The sequence below is a fragment of the Humulus lupulus genome, chromosome 2, assembly GCF_963169125.1.
Source record: "Humulus lupulus chromosome 2, drHumLupu1.1, whole genome shotgun sequence".
NCBI lineage: Eukaryota > Viridiplantae > Streptophyta > Magnoliopsida > Rosales > Cannabaceae > Humulus > Humulus lupulus.
Window position 1 is genome coordinate 93,614,612 of NC_084794.1, and position 12,212 is coordinate 93,626,823.

The following is a 12,212-nucleotide window of genomic DNA, read 5'->3' on the forward strand; positions in this document are numbered from 1 at the left end:
CTTAACCCGTTAATTATAATTAACGCTTCCCAATTCCCGCTAATCTCAATATCCTCAAACACCAATATTTCATAACCCGTTACCCTAAAATCCCCGGTAACGCTATAACCTTTAATATCACCCCGAGACTCACCCCGAGCCCCGAGCTCAAACCTGTTATGACCAAACCGATAATCACATTTAACGATCGTCTCATGTCGGAATACTCGAACCAATCCACATTATAATGTGGTCTCACAATATATCATTATCGCACATACAAATATACAATTATACCCTCAACGGGCCAAATTACCATAATACCCCTGTAAACAAATGTGGACTCACAAGCATGCATTTAACATCATATAATAATATAATTCTCATAAACATGCATAAACACATTTAATGGCGTAATTAAACAGTTATGGCCCTCCCGGCCTACTAAACCAGCCATTAACCATAATAGGGAATCCGGGGCATTACAGATAAAAATGGTAAGAATGGGAGTTTGGATTTTGGTAGAATATTTAAGAGAACCGGATAACATTGTCATATATTATTTGTAAAGGGTCAAAAAGCATTATTTTGGTAAATGATAGAAAACGGTAAACTTTCGTAAGAGGACAAAAAGTTGGTATTTGTCTAAATTTATGAGTGGAGTAAAACTCCTTTTCCTAAAACAAAAAAACAAGTTATCTGATAAGTGAGTTCTCTAGTTAAAGAATATTAATATGCGTGGCACGGAGAGCGTGTTGCAGTGAGGCCAATTTTCTCATGTTATTGTAAAGACTGAAATTAAATCCGACCTTATACACTGTAAGGTGTATAAGAGGCTATAGTATAGAGTCTCTAAGAGAACTTTATTGCGTTTAGCTATCGTAGAATATTAGCTATAAGAGTATTCCATAGTTTAATCCGAGTACACTGTATTAATTATAGTAACCGCGAAAGCAAAAACGAATAGCAATGTTAAAGATCCAGCTTGGAGCTAAGGACTCCAAGTAAGTTAGTCTTTCTCTTTCTTGGCTACAACATGAATATACTAGTGTGTGCTTGTAGTAGTAGATTACACTAGTTTTGTTTGGATCATTAAGACCAGGGTATGCTTAATACCTACTCTTGCAATGTTTTTGCATTATGCGGCTAAATGGTAAGTAGGTTCAGGTTGAAGCCAGAATTTTAGCATAATATAGTACGAGTTGGAGCTAGGGCACGGTAAGAATATATAGTTCGGATTGGAGCCAGGACATGGTGAATATATAGTCCAGGTTGGAGCTAGAACACATTAAGAATATATGGTCTGGGTAGAAGCCTGAACATGGTGAATTTATAGTCTGGGTTGGAGCTAGGACAATGGTAATAAAGTCTGGGTTGGAGCGAGGACATTAATGGTGGAACTGGGTTGAGGCTCGGATCCTTGGTTGATGATTTAATTACTTAGTCATGATGTGTGTTAAATATATCTTGAATATTTTGAGAATCTTCTGAGTCCAGGTTATTGTGTTATGTGTGAATTTAGTTGTTAGAAATAACTAAAGTTATTGTTCGGATATCGTTATCTATATTGAATGTTCTGAGAATTTTCTGAGTGCAGGTGGTTATGTTATGTATAAAAATTGGTTGTTGGGTGCAACCAACGTGCTTAATTTTTTGTTATGGCTATTATTAAGAATTGTATGATAGGATTGGAATTTCTCCTATGCCCTAGTGATCGGTAGTGATAACTACCTTAGATCAACCCATTACTGGAGTTAGTATTTTTGTGTGCAAGGCTATTCTTACTAAGGGTTTTCACCTACCTAGTTGTTTCATGTTGTAGGTAAGTGTAAAAGCAAAGTGGAGCAATGAGCACCGGAGTCTGCATGTGGATATGTACACGTGTCCCGACCTTGGGAGGTTTTGATGAAACACCATTTTGAAAAGAAACGCTGGGAGCTTGTTATTTCTTTTATGACATTTATATTGCTTTAACTCTGTAAAAGAGTAGTTGTAAGTCTGTTTGCTAAACTAAAAGTGTGCGCACACAATCTTTTAAAAAAAATTATATGGATTTTCGGTACAATGAGTTAAATGTAAAAAGTTTAAATTTCTGCATGATTTAGTTTTGTATATTTTGACGGTCGTTAGAGTTTGCACCTTGTGCATTGAAATTCAAATGCAAAATGTGGGGAAAATATAGCATTGACACATATTTTGGGCCAAATTTGGCACAAAATATACATCATCTATTGGAGATGGTCTTAGAGTTGACTATGGTTTAAGGTAAAAAAAAAATGAGTTTACAGTATATTAGTTTAATTATGTGATATATTTTTTTTTTTGCACTGTAACATGTTAGAGTTAGATTGGGTACCCCAATGTCTAAAACTACTATAAAAAAAAAAATTAAAATATAAACCAAAATTTTACAATAGCTTAAAGTGAAAAAAATATTTTTTTGGTAAATAAGTTTAGCAACATGGTATAGTTTGTTATAGCTTTGGGTGAAAAAGAGGAAAATTTATAGTATATAAGTTTAACTACATGGTATATCTATTTTTTGTACTATGTTATATCAGAGTTGGCTATAACTTAAGGTAAAAAGAAGAAATAAGTATTTATGGTATATAAGTTTAACAACATGGCATATATATTCTTTATACTATAGTATATGACAATTGACGATAATTTAGAGTGAAAAAATAATTAGTTTATGGTATGTAATTTAGTAACATCAGTAATTTGCTCTTTATACGATGGTATATAAAAGTTGGTTGTAGTTTAGGGTAAAATATAAAGGTATATAAGTTTGACAACATAATATTGACAACATGGTATAAGAGTTGAAAGCCTTGAATGTGTTTTTATAAAGCTATTTCAATATCGCTTCATAGCTTTTATTAATTTTTCTTTAGACCAAAACATGTACATCATAGACCAAAATAGATATACCAAAGGTATATACAAAGTAGAGTACCAAAAAAATATACCATATGACCTTGGATATATACTATACACTAAAATAGATATACCATAAATTAAATATATCATATATACTATACACTAATATAAAGACACTATATATATATACTAAAATAGACAAAAAGATGTATGTTATAAGTCAAAATCGATATACCGTAAAATAAACTAAAATATACATACTATATACTTATGATAAAGTACCAAAGAGATATACGTTATATTGAAATATATATATAAAAAAAACAAAATAGATATACCATAATCTATATATTTATATATATATAATGTATACAATGGTATATTACTTTGGGTTTATACTTTTTTTGACTCTGTGTTTTGTCCAATTACTTGTTTGGATCTTGTGTTTTGACAAATTATTTTTTGGACCCTATGTTTTGTAAAATTGTTCAAATAGAACCCTAAACTCAATTTTGGTCAAATTTTTCTCAACTGAAATCACAAATAATTCACCAAACTAACAATTCAGAACAAAAGTAAATTCATTATGCTTAAAAACTATATTGTTATATTCAATTTTTTTCTTCATCAAAATTGAGTTTAGGGGTCTATTTGAACCATTTTATAAAATATAGGGTCCAAAAATGAATATTTTTAAAACACAAGGTCCAAACAAGTAATCAGAAAAAATACACGGTCCAAAAAAGTATAAACCCTATTACTTTTTGATGTGGGTTAGTGTCTTTTAAAGAAAGAAAAACAATATTGTAGCAATATGGCATTGGTATATTTGTTCTTCGCACTATGGTATATTAGAGTTTATTATAGCTTAGGATGAAAAAAAATTACTATGGTATAGAAGTTTATCATTCGACTATTCTTTGAATCGTGGTATATAAGAATTAACAATAGCTTAGGGTGAAAAAAATTATATTTATGGTATGTATGTTGAAGTTGGCTATAGCTTAGAGTTAAAAGAAATATTTATGGTATATAAGTTTGACAACATGTGTTTACTGAGTTTTTCGGAAACTATAAATATATTGAGAAATAAAAGCAATAAAGAAAGGCAAAGAAATGAACAAGATCATAGTTTTTACGTGGTTGGGGCATTAATGAGCCTTAGTCCACAAGTCACTAGTATTGAGCTTTAGAGAGTATAACAATGGAGGTTTTCTGCAAGTTTAACAATGTTTTTCTTGCAAGAAAAAATCGGGGATCCTCGCTACAGTACACAAATGACCCTATTTATAGGCAGTCATGTGACTTGGGTCGGATTAATCCAAGCCCAATGAGGATATAATGAGAAATGCTCTCTAACGGAGCTATAATATAAGAATATAACATGATTACAAGCTATTAATCTAGGCCCATTGGGCCGACTCAAGTGTAGTAGAGCCTTATAGCTGCCCTTTGTACGTTGGCACAGACTGATCAGCGTGGGCTGCCAGGGGGATCCTAGGGACATGATCTGTCATAGTAGTTGCAGTATGGTTTCCTAGGAACATTGTATATTCCATGCGTACCCCCATTCTGCAGGTTAGATAAGGAGACTAACTGCCGCATTTCTCAGGGACACGTTAATTGTAGGAAGGACTGGGCTTGTTTTATCTGGACATATGGTCCGGGTTCGTTTATCGATGTCCAAGTTCATTTACCAAGGCCGATATCAGCTAGCAATGATAAATCAAAGGACATCCTGATGGCGAATTAGAATGTTGGGGATGGACCTGGAGACTTCATATGGATCCTACTCGATGGGATCTGCTTCATGGAATGGATTGTGCGCCACCATAATTTGAATCTCGGAGGATAGAGATTGGGTGCGCTTAGGAAGGTAGTTTAGGCCTACATCCCACTTCTGGCCCCTTACTATACTCGTACTACTCACTAATTATTGGGCTCGGCATGGTCCGGGCCGATAGGGTTTGGTTGCTTGTTGTTCGCTGGGCCCTGGTTGGGCCCGGGCCTTTCCTGAGAGCCCATAAAACCTGTTTGGCCATCCCAAGTGTCCAAGGTGAAAAATATGGATAACATTTACCCACTAAGTCTTCGTCCGCATTCGCGCGATGGAGACTTGCCTTCTTCATCTCTGATCGATCACCTATTTCCCAGTTTGTTTACCTAAATTTTGGTACATTTACCAAGACCCAGGTTCATTTACCTAAGTCTAGATTCATTTACTTGAGGGCCAACTGGTTAATCCTCAACCTTTCGAATTCCCACTGTCCTAGACACGTGTCTCTAGGTAAATGGTACGTCTGTGCCACTCGCACCCAAATAATTTGGGGAAAATCCTTTGATGTCCTAGGTGAATGGTGGATGTTAGCGCATTTCTTGAAGCATCATGTTTATACAAAAAAGGTGCTTTGAGCACTCGAGTGGGTTGTTTAATGCTTATGCAATGTCCGGAGCCGTCGGATGGGGATTATCTTGGGCTTACAAATGTGGCCCGTTGGATGAGAGAGGCGCAGATCATGGATTGATGAATCCATGATTTACCACTTGTTTGGGCTAGTTAATGCGCATGTGCCACCCAGAACCGTCGGATGAGGATTGTCTTGGGATTTTCACTATGGACCGTTGGATTGAACAAGAGTTTTTCTTCCTATAAATACCTCAGTAAGCTCCCTTCCACACTTTTACTGATCCCAAATTCTCAAACTAGAGAGCAAAGAGTAACAACAATGAATGTCTCAATCTCAGACGAGCTTTTCCTAGGGTTGTTGCATTTTCGAGCCCACCTATTTTCGGCGAAGCCTTCTTTCGTTTATCAAGAAGATAACTTCGTCCCGGCCAACCCTTCTGAGAACATCGATGAACTGTTGTACCGCCTTCTCAAGTTCAAAGCTACATTTCTGCCGGCGTTGTCGCTCGTACATCAACAAATCCCATATCTACATTTATTCAGTAAGTTTTCTGGTCAATTTGTTATTTTCCTTCACTATTTTTTATACCACGTTGTTTCTGCGACCATATAGTCGTTAGGTCCGCAACCATCGTGTAGGGTGGTTCTAGGTAGTGGTAGTGGTGAACCATAGGGAACTTTCTAGGTGACTTCAGTCCGTAGATAAATTGATCGATGGAACGGGCTGGACCGCTCTGAATCATCGAACTTGGATGCCTCAAAACCGCCTGGGTGAACTAGTTTCCATTTGCTATGATACTTAGCCTTTTTGTTCCCGACTCATGCTCTGGGGACCTTAATTGTTCCCGGATTTGTGTCTGGAGGGGACCTCTCCAAGTAGTTTAGAAGAATCCCCGGACCTTAACCAAATTTTCAATTTTGGTGCTGACTGCTTGGTTCTTGCTTTTCTTGTCGCTTCTAGGTCTTTGATCATGGGTCGTGGAGTCACTCTCTACCTGTAATATGTAGTAAATGTGGGCCCCGTCGTCTTGAAGGGGAAAAAGCTTCCCACTAGCAACACGTGGGAAATGGATGCAGAAGTAAACGAGTTCTAGAACTACCAGATGTTGAACGAACTGGAGAAGTCCTTCGGGATAGAATCAACTCCAGGGATTTTCTTCAACAAACTAGCCCAGAAGGAAGAGAAGGCCCACACTGGAGTGGGCGTATTTGGGGCCTAGAGCATAGACCATGTTAGTGCGGGAGCCATTCTCCCGCTTCATGACTATTTCGCGTGATTCCTTAAGTTTGTGGGGATCGCATTGTTCCAGCTCATACCCCAGGCATACAAGTTGTTGGTGGGGTGGCGTGTATTTGTCGCCTAGAAGGAGATCCTGAAGCCCACCCCCGTGGAGGTGTTGTATTACTACTAGTTGGAGCCGTAGTTGAACTCCAAGGATAAAATGTGGGATGGATTTTATCGGTTGAAGAGTCGTAGCATCAGTCCGGCTCCATATAGCTCCTAGAAACATCCCCCAGGTGTCATGCACTACTGGTTTATGACATCTGGGTTTCTTCTGGAGAAGAACCCCACTTTGGTGCTTGACTTTAAGTGCGTGGGTAAGTTATCATTCCCCATTCTTCGTCTCTTCTTTTGTTTTATTTATCAGATACTCAAGCTCCTATGAACAGGTCCTTATGTTAAAACCCAGCTAACGAAGTTCATCTTGGACCGGAAGAAGGTGTACGCCACCACCAGTGCTGAAGATCTTGATGTGAGGGGGTTCGTGACCACAGAGAATCTTCGACTGACCAGAATGATTGTTTCACATCAGTTGATAGATGCCCCCAACCTTCGGGGTTTGCAAGGCGAAAGGGACCCTACCGAGAGGGAAGAGCTGCCCTTATTCACATTGAGGTGGTGGAGGCCACGGTCAAGGAGAACACGGAGAGGTTGAAGAAGGAGCGTGCACGCCTTGCAAAGTGGGCTGAGTTTGAGGAGCTGGATGCATGGCTCGAGGGGAGGCAACCCGATAGTGGAGCTCTTGGGGCCAGCATATCGAGGCAAGGTAAAACGCCTCTGATTTTAACTTATGCCCCTCATACTGAAGGCTTTGTTAAGAATAGGCAATGGTACCAGGATTATTTGACCAGGACCGTTAGCAACGTGGGGCTTCCTTGCCCTATTGTCGTGGACACGCTGACCTTCATGCATTTACCCTGGTTCCTTCAACATGGTAGCTTTTTGGACTCAGATGACATGGGGGATCTAATTCATGCTTTTTCCCTAGGAGAGTTAAGTCAGGCCCATCCCATAGATAAGGGTCTGTCTTGGAGGACTTAGACTTGCATGTTTCTTATGTATTTGTTTGTCTTTTCCGTTTTGTTACTAATCCACATTTTATTCTTATTTCAGGTGAGTTGGACATGTATGATCCTGTGGCCAAAATGAAGGAAATGATCGAGGCCAAGGCATCAACAAAGAAGGTCGCCAATGGGCTGACCAAGATGAAGATCATTGATATGATACTCGGGGACTCATAACTAGCCACGGGGGCTTCAGAGGGAGTTCAACCTGCCGCCTCGGCCCCTATGGCGCCTGTTGAGCAGCATATATCCCATCCTACTCCTCTCCAAATAATAAACTTAGAGCAGGAGCCTTCAAAATGAGTTGGGGCACATAAAAGAAAGACAGACTCTGCTGCCACGGTGTCTGCACTTCACAATGACCGAGGAACATTCGTCTGGTGAAAGTCTTATCGTTACGTCAGAGCTCCCCGATGTTCCTGATCTTCCCATCAACCCGGCCCTTCCTAGGGAAGGGGAGTCAATCGTCCTGAAAGAGAGGATAAAGATGGTATCCCAGGCCCTGATCATTCGACGGAAAGTGGAATTCACAGGATGTCTAGAGGCTTTTAACGCCCCCAACAGATCGTGGATCGGTTGGGAGCCAAGATTAGATTTCGGCCTAAGTTAGGACAGGGCGCATCCCTGTTTGCTGCAGACTTATTGGCCCAGGTGGGGACGTCCATGTCCCCTATTCAGCTCAAACGCTACACCACATTGGCTAGCAATGATGCCCTCTTCATCTCCCAGGCCATCCATCATCAAGCCATAGCGGTAAGCCACTTGTTCATCTCGTTTCTTTACTACTGTTGTCTTTTATGCTGTTTGTAACTTTGTTTTGTTCTAGGATATCTTGCTGGCTCATATAAATGCGGACCTGGTGGTCGAGATGGCCATGAAGTTGGAGACAACTCAGATGGAGCTGGAGGGGGCCATCAACCAAAGAGAAGCTTCCAAGGAGGCCCTCGCTTAGGAGACTGCCCGAGTCCAAGCTCAACACGAGGAAGTTTTGTCCAGGAAGGACATTGACCACAAGAAAGTGGTGGACACCCTAGAGGCGGAACTGTCCTGTGCCCGTTGCTCAGAAGCCTCAACAAAGGCACTCTTTGAGGCAGCTGAGGCCCAACTCCGTCAAGCGTGGGAGAAGGTGGAATCTCTCAGGGCCCAAATCCAAGCTTTGGAGGTCCAGGCCTAGCTGAAGTCGAAACGAAGCGAGGAGGCTTGCAAGGAGAAGAAGCAGGCTAACGAGTTGCTGGCGGCCACTTTTGACGAAGCCATTTATATGGCCTGGCTCCAGGACAAGAATATGAATCTCTTCATCTACCTGGATCCCGCTGTAAAAAGGGTCGAGTTTGAGGCCAAGGAGAAAGAGGACGCAAAGCTCCTTGGTGAGGATCAATAGGATGAAAATGCTCCAGACGTCCCGGATCAGAACGAAGTCCAGGCCTAAGCCTTTGTACTTTTATAAGGGGCTTCCTCTCTTATTTTTTTTTTTTGTGAACATATTTTTTGTGGGTACATATGCGCTTAAGACAATTGTTTATCTTATCTTGTTATTATATTGGTTTTTATCCTTACACATCTTTGTTGCCCGCTTTATACTCATATATTTCTTTAAAAAATCACTAAGTGTTTATCACTATGCATGAATTTTTAGATGTGGAGTCCTAGTTCCAACCATTAGGGGAAATATTGTGGAAGTTGATTAACTTATCCTGAAAACAAAGTTAAGGTTTTAGCGCCCTCGACCGTTTTGGACTTACCAAATATAATTTAGCTAATTTGTCCTGAATTTATGGTTCAGGTTCCAACGGCCTGGACCGTTATGGAATTTTCAGATATGACTTAGTTTTAATGGCATAGACCATTAAAGATATGACAGGTCGAACCCAAGGTTCAAGTTCCAACGACCTGGACCGTTTACAAGACTAAATTTAATCAATTTAAACCTAAGATTGAAGCTCCAATGGTCCTGGACCGTTATGGGGAAACAAAAAATAAAGGTTAGACTATCCTAGACCATGTTAGGTCTGGGCCAATTTTTTGGGAGTTGGGTTTTGAACCCCTTAGACCATACTAATCCGGATTTGGACTGGGCTTTGCGCCTTGCATCTCTTTTTTATTTTAATCTCTAACTGTATAGATGGTCCTACCCCCCAAGTGACCAAAAAGTGTAGTCTTAGGTCACTTGTTCGTGTAAAAATTAAAGACGGACATGAACTTTTTCTTTCCTTAAAACATTCCTCGTGGTGTTTTGTTCACACCATTTTCATTAAATATGAAATGGTCGTGGGGTGTACATTACTTGAAAGTAAAAATGTTAAAAAGAGCAGGGCTAAATCCTCCCGACTACTGATAATACCGACGGAGGTGTTCAGCGTTCCATCTGGTCGTTTTAGGCAATATGTCCTGGACATACCTTGTTTTGGATCTCATATGGTCCTTCCCAGTTAGGTCCTAGAATCCCCACTCCCAGATCTTGAGATGCAGGGAAGACTCTCCTCGTGACTAGATTGTCGGTTCTGAACCTTCAGCTCTTAACTTTCGAGTTAAAGTGTCTTGCGATCTTTCCCTGATACATCTTCAGGTGCACTTGTGATTCTTCTTGGATCCCTTCGAAGAGATCCATGGATTCCTGGAGTAAGGCATGATTATAGATGGGATCATACGTGTCTCGTCTATGGGATGGGATCATAGTTTCTACTGGGTTGACTGCTTCGTATCCGTAAACCATTGAGGAGGGAGTATGTCCGGTCGAAGTTCTTTCCGTGGTCCGGTATGCCCATAGGATGCGGGGCAACTCTTTGGGCCACTTGCTCTTGCAAGCTTGTAGATTTTTCTTTAGTGTCCCCTTCAAAATCTTGTTCACGACCTCTATTTGCCTGTTTTCTTGAGGCCTTGCAACAATAAAGACGATTTTAATGATTCCATGTCTTTCATAGAAGTCAGTGAAGTGGATGCTATCAAATTACTTCCCGTTGTCGGACACGATTTTATGAGGAAGGCTGTAACGGCACACAATATTGTTAATGACGGAGTCCAGGACCTTTTTGGAGGTGATGGTGCTCATTGGTTCCACTTCGACCCACTTGGTGTAATAGTCGATGACTATAATGGCATATTTCAATCTGCCCTTCCCGGTCAGGACGGATCCTATCAAATCAATTCTCCAAACTGCAAAAGGCCAGGGACTAGTCATCATGGTTATCTCTGTGGGAGGAGCTCGCGGGATCTTCGCATACCTTTGGCATTTCTCACACTTGCGGATGTAATCCACATAGTCCTTGCCTTAGGATCTTCTTGGATAGGCTGAGTCCGACTGTGTGATCTCCGCAAAAGCCTTTGTGCACTTCGTGCATGATTACGCTCATTTCGGTCCCTGATACGCATTGAAGATACGACATGGATAACCCCCTACGATAGAGCTTTTCATCCATCATTACGTAACTGGGGGCCTGGTATTGAAGCTTCCTGGCTGCGACCCTGTATGTGGGAAATTCTCCAGTGGTTAGATATTGGATGAGAGACCCCATCCAGGACATTGTGTAATCGATGGCATTTATGAGTGCGAGGGCTTGATTACTGGGCACGGGTAGATGGTCAATTGGGACTACCCCGGAGAGTTCCGCTTCAATATATGTGGCCAACTTTGCTAGTGTGTCCGGGAACACATTCTATTCCCTGGGGATCTGGCTGATGACGTATCTTTTGAAAGATTGGAGTAACTCCCGGGTTCCCATTAGGCTCTGAACATCTTTGCGTTTCCATGGCGATGGCATGTCGATAAGTGCTCTGATCTTATCCGGGTTAGCTTCTATCCCTCTTGAGCTTACTATGAAGCCCAAAAACTTCCGGGAAGCCACGTCATAAGTGCACTTTTTGGGATTTAGCTTCATCCCATACTTTCAGATAATGACGAATGCTTCCACCAGGTCATCTGTGTGTTTGGCCAACATCTTGGACTTGACCAATATTTCATCTATGTAGACTTCCATGTTCTTCTCGAGTTGGTTTCAGAACATTCTGTTGACAAGTCTTTGATAGGTGGCTCCGACATTCTTGAGCCCAAAGAGCATGACAATGTAGCAGTATACACCCTTGTCCATCTAGAAGCTGGTGTGTTCCTGGCTGCTACATACATCAAAATCTGGTTGTAGCTGGAGTAAGCATCCATGAAGCTTAGCAACTCGTACCCAGACGTGGAATCCACCATCTGATCTTTCTGGGGTAGAGGGAAGCAGTCCTTTGAGCATGCCTTGTTAAGTTCCGTGAAGTTGATGCAAGTCCTCCACTTCCCGTTTGGTTGTGGCGCCAACACCGGGTTGGCCAACCAAACATGGTATAGTGCTCCCCAGATGAAGTTGATTGAGGATAACTTCTCAATTTCTAATTTGAGGGCCTCTGCCCGTTTCATGCCCAATGGTCTTCGCTTTTGCCAGACTGGAGTTGCATTCTCATCGATGTCCAGGGCATGACATATGATGTTGCGGTCAATCCTGGTCATATCCGAGTGGGACCAGGCCAGGACGTCCTAATTTTCTTTTACTCAGGCAATTATGGCAGCCCTGACCTCGGGATTCAAATTTCTTCATACCTGGATTACTCTGGTCAGATCGAT